Source organism: Malania oleifera, chromosome 4 (genome assembly GCF_029873635.1).
Source record: "Malania oleifera isolate guangnan ecotype guangnan chromosome 4, ASM2987363v1, whole genome shotgun sequence".
Taxonomy (NCBI): domain Eukaryota; kingdom Viridiplantae; phylum Streptophyta; class Magnoliopsida; order Santalales; family Ximeniaceae; genus Malania; species Malania oleifera.
Window position 1 is genome coordinate 1,582,764 of NC_080420.1, and position 15,450 is coordinate 1,598,213.

Consider the following 15,450-nt stretch of genomic DNA (forward strand, 5'->3'; position numbering starts at 1 on the left):
TACATCTTTGAGCATTTATTATTATACGCATTTACTCATTCAAAGATCATTTAACTCTCATCTACCCTCTTATTTGTAAAAATTGTTGGCTTTTTAAGTCCAATTTTGTTTTGATTATGACAAAGTACAACATTTCACTTGTGTGTTAAGTGTGTATACATGTTTATCTCTCTGTTAGCACAAGTGACAGATGCAAAATGGAAGTCATGTAGCACCTAGACAAACACATCTTCTTGGCGTATTCCATGGTTATCAGGAGAGCAAAAGTTTGAAGACTTATGATTGTTTTTTAGTTGTAATATTTATTAGGTTTCAATTTGTGCATGCATGTCTCATGATTTAAATTTGAAACTCTCTGAATCTCTCAAAATGATTATGACCTTAGAATGACCCTAAGAACTTCAACCTTTCAAAGAAAACCTTTGATTTACAAAGTTAATATTACCAAAAGGTTTTAAATTGTGTTGGAATTGGTGTGATCCCAAGAGGGGGGGTGAGGCTAATTTAAATGTTTCGCCAATTCACCACAATTCATATCTCATTCAACATAATGATGTGTATGTAAATAATAAAACTATGAGTGCGAACATACACATTCAGCATATCTCATTTAAATGAATGTGTGCATGCAAATAATTATAACTGTAAATGGACAAACATACACATATAAAAATTACAATGCAGAAAGTAAATGAGATAGGGAGAGAGGAACACCCAATATTTGTTATCGAGGTTCGGACAAATCAGCCTACGTCCTCGCCTTAGGCATACCGCCCAAGGATTACACTATCCTTGCTCACTTAAACGAGCGGAGCAGAAGCTGTTTACATCCTCTCCTTACGGGGTAAGGAAAAACTTCAGTTCAATTTTCGGACTGAACCGAACCGGTCTCACTTACGAGGCTGAGACTCCCTAGTTTAATTTTCGGATTAAACCAAACCGGTCTCACTTACGGGGCTGAGACTCCCCAGTTCAATTAATGGGATGATCCCAACCGATATAATAAACAATTTTTGTACATATAAAAATGCTTCTAAAAACAAGCAGAAATGTACAACATTAAAAGCTCAAATACATGCACTCTAATATGATATGAGTTAAGCTCACTATAGTAAAGGGTGCTTATCTAAATAATTTTGCACAAATAAAATATATATGAAAAATGAGTATTATTGTTCTCCTACAAATATTTTTGCAAATAAAGAATATTTGGAGAATCTAGGAATTTTAGCTGAAGAAAATATTTGTGCTGTAAATAATTTTCTCCCAAAAATATTTATCAAAGAAATAACCGGGAGAAAACCTAAGCAAATACTCTCAAAAATGTTTTTCAAAAATAAAAGTTATGTGACAGTAAAAGCAAATAAAATGCCCTAAATAAAATATTCTCCTCAAAAGTGATTTTGAAATAAATGCATGAAAGAGAGTTGGAGAGATTTGTATAAAAGATTTGGCCCCAAAAGAATGATTTTAATAATAAAAAATGTTTTGGAGGAAACTCTGATTAACAATGGATTAGAGAGAAAATTTGGGCTAATCAAAGTTGCTAATTTGGAGTTATGAGGGGATATTTATAGATTTTCCTAAAACTATGATCGTTGGGGACACGCTCGGTATTTTAGAAAAGTTTAATTAAAAGTTAATGACATTTTAGTGCTATTAAAAATTCCAACTCGAGAGTTTTGGTCGACCACATTTGAGGTTCAGTCAACCATATCACTAAGTTCGGTCGACCGTGACATTTTTGAATTGAGGTTTTGGTCGACCGTATTAAGGCGATTTTGAACCCTCCGAGGTTCAGTTGACCAGGATAAGTTCGATTGACCAAATGCTAGGGTTCGTTCGACTAGGTCAGATTTTAACTAGTGGTTCGATCGACCAGGTTGTTGGGAATCACCCACATGTCAGTTCAGTCAACCGAGCAGTGCAAGTTCATTTTAAAATGATCGACCGAATAGTCAACCTGTTGACCCTGGTATGTTTGGTCGACCGAGGCTTCTATGTAAGTTTAGATTCGATTGACCGAACACACTTAAAGTATACATTTAAGTCCTGATTTTCATTTTAAGTCACCCCGGTTCACATAAGTGTAATTTCTAAGTTGTATGGGACTTTTCATGTGATGTTTAGGGACCTAAAGTTAATCTATGGTCATTGAGAGTTAACCTAAAAAATCTGACGTAGGTCGACCGATCCCTAAGGTCGCTCTACGGTCTTGAGACTCCCTATGGTCAATCTATGGTTGTGTCTGAGCAAATAATCATATCATACAGATGCATGCATCATTACAAACCAAATCATAAAAATAAATGCAATTATAATAAGAAATAAATGTCTTCTTTGTCTTTTTGCTCTTCTAACTTCATGAAATGTGCTTGATCATATAGACTTTAAGTCCTGCAAGCTTCCATCATCGTTTCCTTATGTTTCTATTAAATTAATGGACATGTTCACATACTAAATACACACATAAGAAACATGTGTTTTGTCAGCATCAAAACAGGGATCAGACTCAAAAAGTCAACATTCTCTCCCTTTTTTATGAGGACAAACGCATTAGAATAAAATGGGTACAGCCTGAAAAGACTCCCCCTAACAATATGTATAATGTAAAAATAAACAATACAATTCAAGCATATTGAATAAAGAAGACATTACAATTTAATCATGCATTTAAATTTTTGCGTTAAAGCACAAGCTTAGATATTTTACCCCTAAAAAATATCCCATTTGGTCATAAACATTTTGCTTATAAAAATTATCCCCCTTTTGGTATCAGCAAAAAGGGTTAAGTTAAATAAAATACTTTTGAGTATTTAAAATAAACTTAGCAAAAGAACTTCCCCTTTTTGAAAAAACAATTTCAATTTGTTAAGAAAATACTCTCCCTTTTTTTATTTTTTGCATTTATTTTTCATAAAACAATAATTGGTCATTTAATATAAAGAAAACATGATAAACATGGTCAGAGCAGAGGTATCCTCAAACCATTACAATTAAGACAATACAACATATCGCAAAAGATTGAAATGTAAAAGTATGCAGGAAATGAAAAAGTAGGTTTGAGCATAAGTATGGTCTAACAAGTTCACATGCAATTCATGAATAATCCATGAACCAGTTATGCAACACCCTTAAAAGAAATTTCATGACAAATAATTTTAAAAATAAGATAGCACAAGTCCTGAAGCATGAAGCACACAAGCAAGATATAGAAATATTCTATATAAATTCAATTCTTGCTTTTATAAATGTATATATATATATATATATATATATTTAAGTATATGTATGTATAAAAATATTTCCCCTTAAAATTTTGGATAAATACTGGGGGCTTATGCTTGCTAAAAAAATAAACTTTTATTCAAACTCAAACAAACATCATTTTCCTAGTTAAGCATTTAAGCACAACACAAAGTATGACCAGAAAAATAAACACAATCATATAAATCCAAAGAAATTAAGTAAATTTGAAGCAAGGATCATATGGCAAATCCAACAAACTTGTGGCAAAACAATATTTTTCAAATTAAGGTTTTTAATAACATCATTATATTAAATCATGTACCACAAGATGAATTCAAAATAGATTTAAGTCAGAAGTTTGGGTGAGCATACAAGATAGAGATTTAAAGGAAAGATGTTCCCCCTTTCAATTTGAATATATGCTTAGATTTAGATACTATGGATAACACATGCACTAGAAAATGTGGACATTAAGTTATGTGCAGTGTTCGTGCAAACCAGGAACAATCCATATCAAAGATGATTCAATAAAGACAGGATATGACATTTAAGGTACTTAAAACAAATTAGGACTCAAAAAGTGGAAACAATGAAAATATGAGTCCATGAGTCAAGTGTTATTAATCCTTTTCGCAAGGATGGGGCTTAAACTCCCCGGTATAGTCTCAGACATACAAAAGTGCATTTACGCTCAAGGATGAATTTAATTTTAGCACATTCATCACATGTTCATCCTTCTTAATATTACTTAGCATGCAAGAGATTATAGGCATTAAGTTCATTTTTCTTAAAAGTGGGGTTTAAACTCCCCTTGTATATTTGCATATATACATACTTGCATTAAGTTCAAGGATGATAGTCATTTAAGAACATTCCTTATATTTCATATTTTCTAAAGATTTCAATATGCAACAAATATTAATTATTTAACATCTTTGCATGACGTATTGCATTTCAACTTAATGCACGATAGTCAATCAAGGCTATACTTAAGGTAATGCAATAGGGGTTCAAAAGACGAATCCCCCCTGAGTCATGCAATCTTCCTAGTTACATGGACCTTGAAATGTATGACATGATTATTAACCATTTGGGTCCAACATGAATCACATCCTAGGGATTAGGACCAAATGGTGTCCATGAACTAGATTTTCCTAGTCGTAAAGAATTTACCTAATTTAAAGCATTCTAGGAAGAATTAAGGATTGTTAAAATTGTACATGTTTTCAAATTATATAGCATTTTGGGTTTTACATGTACTCACCTCTTAAGTTGTTTGTATGCATTTTTAACTAAGGATGAAAATTAATATCCATTTATCATTCAATCACCCTTTCAAAAACATTTTAGCATGCATTTTATTTTACTCGTCTTGGTACATGATTTTAATTTTGGGGGGAAAATTTCTACCAAAATTTCGGCAACATGTCGTTTGTAAATTGAACATTTTTTTCATTTTTCCATGTACTAAAGATCTGATAGATTCACGCAATCAATTTATAATTAAGATAAAGCATGCGAGAACCTATATCCACTACTAGTATGCAATTCACATCATTGCATCCGCTATGTAGAAGACATTCAATACAAACATGCAATTTCAATGGAGCAGGTAAAAGATATTTGTCCATTAAATGAAATTGTCATTTAAGCGAAGAATGGACAATCGGCATTTAGATCAAAGCAGTTAAAAGAAAATATCCATTCATTAAAAAATATAATCATTTAGCACAAATGGATATTTGCATTTAGTACCAACAAATCATCCAATAAATATAATAAGATAAGTATAATACAATTTATTGCTTATTGGATAAGTTTTAAATTTTATGCTCCCCCTCAGTTATGTAGCCAAAGAATTTTATATTTAATTAATAATATTTGGCCTTACTATGTTTTCTAACAAGGGGATGAGCTTATGAATTCCTTAAATTTAATTTATCATTTGAAAATGATTTATCGTTTAAGCTCAATTATGAGTTTAGGATTATACATTACATAACATAAGATCAGTTTCCTAAAAACTCATTATTATGTGATGGATGAAGATATGCTATATTTGAGATATTCATACTAAAGCATATATAACGTTAAAAATCTTTTGGCAGATAAAACATTTTGTCTATTTAAAAGGGATATACTTAACCATGCACTTGCCAATATTTTCATATGATGTGTAGTGACCTGAAGAATAATAGCATTTTAAATATTAGAGGGAGAGAAAATAGAAATAGAAACAGAAGAAGGCCGTAGTCCGCGTTCGTCAACGACATTGCATTTTGGAGATAATATTAAATAATAATAATTTCAAAGAAATTGCTCAGCTTCGTCGACGAACACAGAGTCACGTCGATGAAGGTCTTCGGAATTTCGTCGACGAACACAAGGCTTCGTCGATGAGAAAATACCGAGAGGTAGTTCAGGCTGCTCTGAATTTCGTCGACGAACACAAGGCCTCGTCGATGAATTTTGTGAAGGGCTCGTCGACGAACACAGGGTCTCGTCGACGAACCTGATCCTATAAATAGTGGAAATCTGGGATTTTATCACATTTCTCTCGCCGCTCTCTCTCTCCTCTCTATCTCTCTCCTACGACTCTCTCTCCCTTCTCTCTTCATTTTCGGCCCCACCAGTCGTTGGATCGATGTTCCGAACCTACCATGACGCTCCTGGCAGAGTTCTCTATGCATCTACCTGAGCGGATCGTCAGGAAATCGGAGTTGGAAATCATCCTAAATTCAGGATAAGGCCTTTTAGTTTCCTTTTGGCCTTGTGGTAGTTATAGGAAATGATATAGATAGAAAAATACTGATGTTTAGTTCTGGCAAATATTGGTTTCAAGGTGTTTTGTAGGAGGCCCTGCGGGTGTTAGGCTTGTATTCCTTAGGGGTTTTCCACTAGTCAGGTAAGGGAAATATGTTATGCTAGGATATTTCTAAATATTATACAGTTTATTTATTTACGAAAATTATGTATTAAAGTATGGTGTGGCTTGTGAATATGTATGTAGTACGGGGATATGTTTACGAATGCTAGCTTCGTGATTTTTATGAATTTCAGTACCATGATTTTACGGATTTGAGTACCATGATTATACGAATCTCAGTACCATGATTATACGAATTCCAGTATTACAAATATGCAGTTCCATGTTATGATTATTCAGACCTCAGTACATTATGTAGCATCATAGTTATTTCAGTACTTCAGAATCATGCTAAATCAGATAGACATGTATATAGAAATATATTATACGATATTAGACCCTGTTGGACTTGCAACTACAAAGCACGGTACCGTTGCTACAGATATTATGTTACTTTATGAGTGCAACCACCTATTCAAATATACGTGGTACGGTCGATCACCTAGGCCCTAGAAGAGGTTAGGCTTCTCATCCAAATATGGGTTGAGGAAGGCAGGTCGACTGACGGAGTTCAGTGATTTATTCCTGGTTGGCCAGCTAGGGTAAATCCAGCCTATGAGCCGCACAACCTCGTCATGAGGGGCATGTCATGACACAGATAGCCATAAGGAACAATTTCAGTTACTATTACTTACGTATTGATTTACAGAAACAGGGATCCTACTACATACACTAGAAGTATTTTAAATTATAACCATAATATTGATATGTTAAGCAATAGGGAAAAGGGGTGTTGTGCTTTATTATTTATACGGTACTTTTGTACTCAGTTATTCATGTTTATATGAAACAAATTTCATGATGTATAGTAGCTCATTTGCCACACACTAGTAATAGCATATTTTCTCTTACTAAGCGTTGGCTCATCCCAGTGTTGATATATTTTTCAGGTGATCTAGGTAGGCGAGCAGATCAGGCTTGCAAATAGAAGGGCTTCAGTAGTGCCCTAACAGAGAGTGAGTATCGTTTTTGGGGAGCATTTTTGTATTACCCTAGCTAGTTGAGGGCAATTTTGGGGATTCAGTAACACATGTATATATTCTTTTGGGAAACATGATAGCACTCTGGTATTGTACAGTGTAGTATATCACTATGTATGGAATTGTTTGTTTGTATTATGCTTCTCGCTGCTTAGGATAATGTTATGATATCAGAGTATGATAATTATTACAGTGGAAAAAAAAATCAATTAATTAAGCAGGTCGTTACATGATGACCAATCATAATGATATATATTAAGCATAAATTGGACATGTCACTTTAATTCTCATATTGGCATACTTTTCTAATGATCTTAGTATAACAATAGTGTACACTAATATTTAAAACATTAAGCAGATAACACTATTTAAGCATTTAAAGTATTAAAACCCTATTTACTACAATTTCTAAGATCTTATGAGTATAAAATTTTCTTGAAGTATTTCTCATAAGATGACATGTTAGCATTATCCAATATATCATGATTCATAAAAATTTAACACAACACAAGTTATACAAATCATGACATAGAATTTTCAATAAAGTTAAAGGAGAAAGATATACCTTTACAATTTATTCTTCCATAATAGTTTATGCTTAGAGTGGTGTCTTCATCTCTCTCGGATTTTCAACATTTTTATTGTTCCCAAAATTCCTTAGGACTACTATAAAATATAAGCTTTACAAGAATATTAGTAGCCAAGACACTATAAAAATATGCATGACACACAAATGACATGTCATGCAAATTCAATTCATTTTCAGATTTTGAGAAACATGCATTTTGAAATAATTTTCAATGGGATATGATAAGCTTTGACAAACACTTTCCATATTTTCCAATCATTTGATTTTAAAAAAATCATTTTTAATATTCAAACAGTAAAATCTAAGCAATGAAACCAGTGGAGGATTTGCAAAGGGTTGACCTTCAAAATAGGGATACACAAAAAAAATGAGCTATTGCAATATTTATGCAAATGCAGTTAAGTTTATTGCAACTGGACTCTGATATCGATTGTTGGAATTGGTGTGATCCCAAGAGGGGGGGTGAATTAGGTTTTAAAAATATTTTCAGCTAATTTAAATGTTTCGCTGATTCACCATAATTCATATCTCATTCAACATAATGACGTGTATATAAATAATAAAACTATGAGTGTGAACATATACGTCTAGCATATCTCATTTAAATGAATGTGTGCATGCAAATAATTATAACAGCAACTTGACAAACATACACATATGGAAATTATAGTGCGGAAAGTAAATGAGATAGGGAAAAAGGAACACACGATATTTGTTATTGAGGTTCGGCCAAACCAGCCTATGTCCCCGCCTTGAGCATACCCCTCAAGGATTACACTATCCCTGCTCACTTAAAAGGCAGAACAAAAGCCATTTACATCCTCTCCTTACAGGACGGGGAAAAATCTCAATTCAATTTTCAGGCTGAATCGAACTGGTCTCACTTACGGGGCTGAGACTCTCCAATTCAATTTTTCGGTTGAACCGAACTGGTCTCACTTACGGGGTTGAGACTCCCAGTTCAATTAATGGGATGAACCCAACCGGTACAATAAACCATTTTTGTACATATAAAAATGCTTTTAAAAACAAGCAAAGATGTACAATATTAAAAGCTCAAATACATGCACTCTAATATGATATGAGTTAAGCTTAGTACAATAAAGGGTGCTTATCTAAATAATTTTGCACAAATAAAATATATATGAAAAATAAGTGTTATTGTTCTCCTATAAATATTTGTGCATATAAAGAATATTTGGAGAATCTAGGAATTTTAGTTGAAGAAAATATTTGTACTGTAAATAATTTTCTCCCAAAAATATTTATCAAAGAAATGATCGGAAGAAAACCTAAGCAAATATTCTTAAAAATGTTTTACAAAGATAAAAGCTATATGAGAGTAAAAGCAAATAAAATGCCCTAAATAAAATACTCTCCTCAAAAATGATTTTGAAATAAATGCATGAAAAAGAGTTAGAAAGATTTATATAAAAGATTTGGTAACAAAAGAATAATTTCAATAATAAAAAACATTTTAGGGGAAATTTTGATTAACAATGGATTAGAGAGAAAATTTGGGCAAATCAAAGTTGCTAATCTAAAGTTATGAGGGGGTATTTATAGATTTTCCAAAAAATTATGACCGTCGGGGATACAATCGGTATTTTTAAAAAGTTTAATTAAAAGTTAATGACGTTTTAGTGCTTTAAAAAAATTCCAACCCGAGAGCTTCGGTCGACCATATTTGAGGTTCAGTTAACCATATCACTAAGTTTGATCAACCGTGACATTTTTTAACTGAAGTTTTGGTCAACCATATTAAGGTGATTCTTAACCCTCTGAGGTTCAGTCGACCAGGGCAGGTTCAGTTGACCAAATTCTGAGGTTCGGTCGATCAGGTCAATTTTAACTAGTGGTTTGGTCGACCAGGTTGTTGGGAATCACCCACGTGTCAGTTGATTCGACAGAGCAGTGCAAGTTTATTTTAAAATGGTCAACCGAATAGTCAACCTATTGACCTTGGTATGTTTGGTTGACCGAGGCTTCTATGTAGGTTCGGATTCGGTTGACTGAACACACTTAAAATGTGCATTTAAGTCCTAATTTTCATTTTAAGTCATCTCGGTTCACATAAGTGTAATTTCTAAGCTGTAGGAGACTTTTCATGTAGGGCTCCGACCCTCTACTCGGGCCCGGAGTGTCACTAAACATACATAAGATACATATCTCTGATACCATATATATACAACCCGCCCAAACAAGGGAAAAACAGGTGTTCCATATTGAACTGCATAAACATACACAGCGAAAAACATATATCTTCTAATAAAACTTACCAGAGTTTCTAACTGTTTCTCATTTACATCCATATATAACTAAAAACACAATCTGCTATGTATTATAATCCCCAAAAGTGATTGACACTGTCTAAAATCTCACCAGCTCTAACAAGGACTCTCTACTATTCAAACTCAATCCGGCAGGATGCTAGTTTCAATCCCTTAGGGGATCTGAAACAACATTTGTATGCTAAGGTGAGACACCTCTCAGTAAGATAAATTATATTATTATCAGTGTGTGGCTAGCATGAGATTCTGTGTGTAAATATACTACTAACATTTAAATACATTTAATTGGCATTTTAAAACGGTACTGCTTTGTAAATCTAAAAATACATACTACTGGCTCAATATAACCCTTTTTATAGTAAATATGCCCATATATGCCTAGAAGATACAACCTAGTCTGTAGGACTAGCGTCGTCACGCCATCACATACACGTACAACATGCTTCCCCCATGATGGGTTGTGCGGCCTAGAGGCTAGACCTAGCCAATAGTCGACCGACTAATGCTAAGTCAAGCATACAGTAGTATGATGGTGCCTACTTAATTTGTACTCGAAGGCCGCCTGAAGGCTGAGTCATTCGAAATTACTCCATCGATGGGGCCCCAGAATCTCTCCACCGGGGAGTACTTTACCCAAGCCACTAGTTGCCTTTCCCATCCACACTCTATCCGAGACGTGTGGTTGCACCCCTACATACATATAGCTGCGGTACTGTGCTTTTACCATAAGATCATCATAACAGGGCTCTACTATCATATATGACAATTTACATCATATAAAACTGTAATCATCATTCATTTCATAAAATTGTAATATAACATAATTTGTACATAATTCAGTGAAAACATCTGCTAGATACTCACTCGGTAAAAATCGGCGTATCATTTCTGTCATAACTGGCTCGATAAAAAGCGGCATTTCATACACTCAGCATTTAGCCGTCACATCTCATCTCTTTTCTTAGCATATAGCCATCATATCTCACATCTCGGCTTATAGCCATTACAGTTCAGTATTACACAAAATCTGCTCATTTAATATCAATTAAAAATATACTCATGGCACACAAGTTTTCATCTAGTAACTCACACATAACTCATCCGATTGAGAACATAAATATTGCTACTAAAACTGGGAAATGAATATCTCCAGGTTGTTATTTTACTAAATATAAATATGTAACTAAATATGGGAAAATGGAGATAATCAACCCTATCGTCTTTGGTTGATTTTAAAATAAGTCTATGGTTTGAAATAACAACTTTCCAACCGATGAAAACGTGTAGAAAGTCCAATACTATATTTTAAAATACCATATTAAAAATTTAAACGATTGGTTGTGAAAATAAAGTCAGTTAACCGAATCCTAGGCCCGGAAACCCTAAAAAAGCTGTAATTGGTTATCTAAAAGCCATTTTAACATTTCATTCTGTTAGAACTCATAAACATAGCTGACATAATATAATCCCCTTACTTATTTCCTGAATAACACCTAAGACGCTCGAAAATCGAACCCTAGCTTTTTCCCAAAATAAAGAATCCACTTTGCTAGACTTGTAGATATTCGCTCCTTGATCCTTGTGGTAACTTCCGATCATTGAAACAGGCAACGAATTGCGAAAGATCAAAGAGAGAGATTGTGGGCGCAGGTTTTAGAGAGAGAGAGAGAGAGAGAGTGGGATATTTTTATTTCTTAACAATGAAGCAATTGAAAATCTATTTATAGACCCCTTGACTCGGTCAAATTTTTCGACGAAATGGGACTTCGTCAACAAACTACAGAAGGCCGCTCGTCGACGAACCCTAAGCCTGATATTTTTCGGACATTCTGTATCTCTTCATCGACGAAGCTCTAAATTTAGACGACAAACCTCAGAAGGATCTTTATCGACGAGAACATGGACTTCGTCGACGAAGCATGCTAAAATCCCCTTTTTCCTTTTCTTATTTAATTTCCTTATTTTCTTGGTTTGGGTCTCTACAATTTCCCCTCCTTATAAAAATTTAGTCCTCGAAATTTACTAACTTCTTTCTATCACATCATTTAAACCATCACTACTCTAACTCTATAAAGAGCTGGTAGCCACCCACACAGCAGCCCCGTCCTAAATTTATTACCTACCCTCACTTATGGCGGAGGAATACCATGGTTACACATAATGTCTCAGGAGATTACAATATCCAAACACAACTCTCCCAGAGACCAAATATACTCTAAACCATAAACAAGCTTACTCTAAACCTACATACATACCATTTACTTACCGTTCTGTATACCTGTCTAACTCTGAGCATCTCTGAAAAGATGAGGATACTTCTGACATATCTCTAACTCTAGCTCCCATGAAGCCTCCTCTACTGCGTGATTACGCCAGAGTACTTTTACTAGTGGAATCTTCTTCGCACGTAGTTCTTGCTCTCTATAGTCTAGGATTTGTACTAGTATATCCTCATATGTTAATGTGTCCCCGAGCTCTAACGACTCGTAACTGATCACATGCGAAGGATTTGGAACATACCTCGTAAGCATGGACACATGGAACACGTCATGAATCCTAAACAAGGCGGGAGGTAATGCTATCTTGTATGCCACTAAATCGACTCTCTCTAGAATTTCGAACGGTCCAACATACCTAAGGCTTAGCTTGCCCTTCCTACCAAACCTCATCACTCCTTTCATCAGAGCAATCCTAAAATATACAGCATCACCTACCTCGAACTCTAACTCCCGTTGGCATGTATCTACATAGCTCTTCTGCCGACTCTAGGCTACTTTAATCCGTTCCCTAATGAGCTTGACCTTCTTTGAGGTTTGTTGGACCAGCTCTGGCCCCAAAATCTGTCGCTCACCAACCTCATCCTAGTACAACGAAGATTGGCACCTCCGACCAAACAATGCCTCATACGGTACTATTCCAATACTGGCTTGATAACTATTATTGTAGGTGAACTCAACCAACGACAGATATTTGATCCAACTGCCCCCAAAATCTAGTACACATGCCCTCAACATATCCTTTAAAATCTTGATGGTCCTCTCTAACTGACCATCGGTCTGTGGGTGAAACGCAGTACTGAACATAAGTTGAGGTCCCAACGCTTCCTAAAGACTCCTTTAAAACCGGGAAGTAAACTATGGATCTCTATCTGAGACAATCGACACTGGTATTCCATGCAATCTAACAATCTCCTGAACATATAACTCTGCCACTGATCCCTGGAATGACTGACTTTCACCTGGATGAAATGGGTTGTCTTTGTCCATTTGTCAACCACAACTCAAATCGCATTCTGTCTGTGAAGTGCTGATGGAAATCCCGTGACAAAATTCATGGAAATGTGCTCCCACTTCCATTTAGGAATGACAAGTGGTTGCAACGGTCCCGTTGGCCTCTAGTGCTCGTGTAAAGACCCAAAAATTTAAAAAGATTAAAATAATTTAAAAATATATATAAATAAAATAATAGATAAATAAATAAAAGGAATGACGTGGAAAAAAGAAGAAGAAAAAAATTAAAAATAAAGAAATTAAATTAAATTAAGATAAATTAAATAATTAGCTATTAAATTAAATATTTTTACATTGGATTTAAAAAAAATTAAATTAATTAATTAATTAAAATGATATATATAAGTAATTTATTATAATATATATATATATATATGATAAGTATAAGTTAAAATAACATATATATATATATATATATATGTAAATTAACTGAAAAAGAAAAGTAAAAGAAGAAAGAAGAAGATAGAAGAAAGAAGAAGAAACAGTCAGAGCTGACAACCCCCCATCTGAACTTCATTTCCTACGCGCGCCAGTAACCTCTGTCCCTCTCTTTCTCTCTCTCAATTACTCGATAAATTTGCGACGAATCGAGAAACGAAAGGTGCCGTTGGAATCCTGGTTCAGCTGTCGACATTTCTACTGGAGCAGATTTTTCATGGGAACGGCTTAGGCACTGCTCCTGGGGAAAGGTAATTTTTCCCCACTTTTTTAATTTTGCCATTAATATGTGGTTAAATCGACGAACAGACACCACCACGGGGTCCTAGTCGTCGTCATCGTCATTTTGGCGTATATAATTTTTCAATTGGGGTTTTTTAGGCCCTACTCCAAAGCGAGAGTAGGATTTGGGAAATTTGGCAATTTGGCTAAATTTAAGGGTATTATTATTTATTTAGGAATTATGGCCTTAGGAAGTATTAAATTAATATTTTATTTAGGAATAATTTATTGGAACTAGGAATTTAATTTCAGGGTCCGGGTGAGTGCCGCAGGTATTTTCGAAGTCCCTATTGGCGTAGTTCAAGAAACCAGGTAAGGGGAAAAATATATATTAAATCAAAATTTTTATGAATTTAATAGAAAAATAAATTGTGTTATATGTATGTGTATATGTTTCAGTATGGGTAAAATGCCAACTGTTTAAATTATATTTTTTTCCGAGTTTAGGGCTGTTTATTAGATATGTATATGTGAAAATGAACTGATGAAAGTGGGAAATATTTTTAAGATAATTAAGTAAGAAATGAAAGGTATTTTCAGTATATAAACATTAAATGTTGGTTGGCTTATTTTACAGGCAGTGTATAAATTTTATTGCTAAATTGTGTGGCATGAGATTCTATGCAAATATATGTTAAATGTATAAGATGCAGGCTAAGTAAGTAAAGCAATGAAAATAAAATATGATATGGACAATGTTGCCTGTGTATGTTAAATGCAACCATGTAAATGTAAGACAACTGAAAGACAGTCATGTTAGCAAATCTAGCACACTTCTGTGTAGACTAACTGATGACAGCTAAAAGGAGCTGTGTTAGCAGATCTAGTACGTTTCTACATAGACTAACTGATGATGGCTAAAGACCAGCTGTAGTACGAAGTAATGAAATGAAATGTTATGCAATGAAATGACGATGAACGGTACCTAATTAATTATGAAATTATCCCTAAATAAATTTAAAAAGTCTTTTAGGTTACTCCTTTTATGGATTTACAAATGCACATGCAAAAATAAATAAATAAATAAATAAATTATACAAAAATATACGTAATTGTCACGCCCCGAACCTGGAAATGGGACCCCGGGTGAGCATGTAACCTAACCTGTCCCTGTATCATACAAATCACCACAGATATAGTACAAAGGATGAGGGTCTGACCCCGTGAGGTTCCTAGGCACCCTAAACACATCCAAACACAATCATATATGCAGCGGAAAAAAGGTCATCTATATACATATGCAGTACCATACTAGAGTCTATACAAGAGCAGACACAATGCTCTATCAAAAATGTACAAACGGGTGCCCAACATATACCAAAATGGCAACCCACCAAAATTACAGTCATAGCACTTACCTAGCGCTAAATGCGGTACACCGGCCACTACGCTCCCTACACGAGGA